Here is an 846-nt window from a genome sequence, read left to right as displayed (position 1 = left end):
AAAGACCTTTCCAATGATACCATAGTTCGCCAATTTCTGACACTTTTTAAAAATCCATATTTCAACTTGAGGTTAGATGTGGTTAACTTTAAACGCTAATAACTCGCCAATAACAAGAGCTATCAAAAAACGGATTGCAGTGTTCAACTCCCCACAAAGAGACCTTTCTAATGATACCATAGTTTGCCTATTTCGGACATTTTAAAAAAAATCGACATTTTGGGTCGTGGTTAAGGGGACTTAGCTAAGAACGGGAATAACCCGCCATCAACAAGAGCTATCCGAAAACGGATTGCAGCATTCAACTCCCGACTGAGAGACCTTTCCAAAGATACCATAGTTTGCCTATTTCGGACACTTTTTAAAAATCAACATTTTGGGTTGCGGTTAGGGGGACTTAGCTAAGAACGGGAATAACTCGACAACAACAAGAGCTATCCGTAAACGGATTGCAGCATTCACCTCCCCACCGAGAGACATTTCCAATGATACCATAGTTTGCCAATTTCGGACACTTTTTAAAAATCAACATTTCAAGTTGAGGTTAGATGTGGTTAACTTTAAACGCGAATAACTCGCCAATAACAAGAGCTATCAAAAAACGGATTGCAGTGTTCAACTCTCCACAAAGAGACCTTTCTAAAGATGCCATAGTTTGCCTATTTCGGACACTTTTTAAAAATCAACATTTTGGGTCGCGGTTAGGGGGACTTAGCTAAGAACGGGAATAACTCGACAACAAAAAGAGCTATCCGAAAACGGATTGTCACATTCAACTCCCCACCGAGAGACACTTTCCAAAGATACCATAGTTTGCATATTTCGGACACTTTAAAAAAATCAACA

The sequence above is a fragment of the Branchiostoma floridae genome, chromosome 8 (assembly GCF_000003815.2).
Source record: "Branchiostoma floridae strain S238N-H82 chromosome 8, Bfl_VNyyK, whole genome shotgun sequence".
Lineage (NCBI taxonomy): Eukaryota > Metazoa > Chordata > Leptocardii > Amphioxiformes > Branchiostomatidae > Branchiostoma > Branchiostoma floridae.
This window is presented reverse-complemented; position numbering follows the sequence as displayed.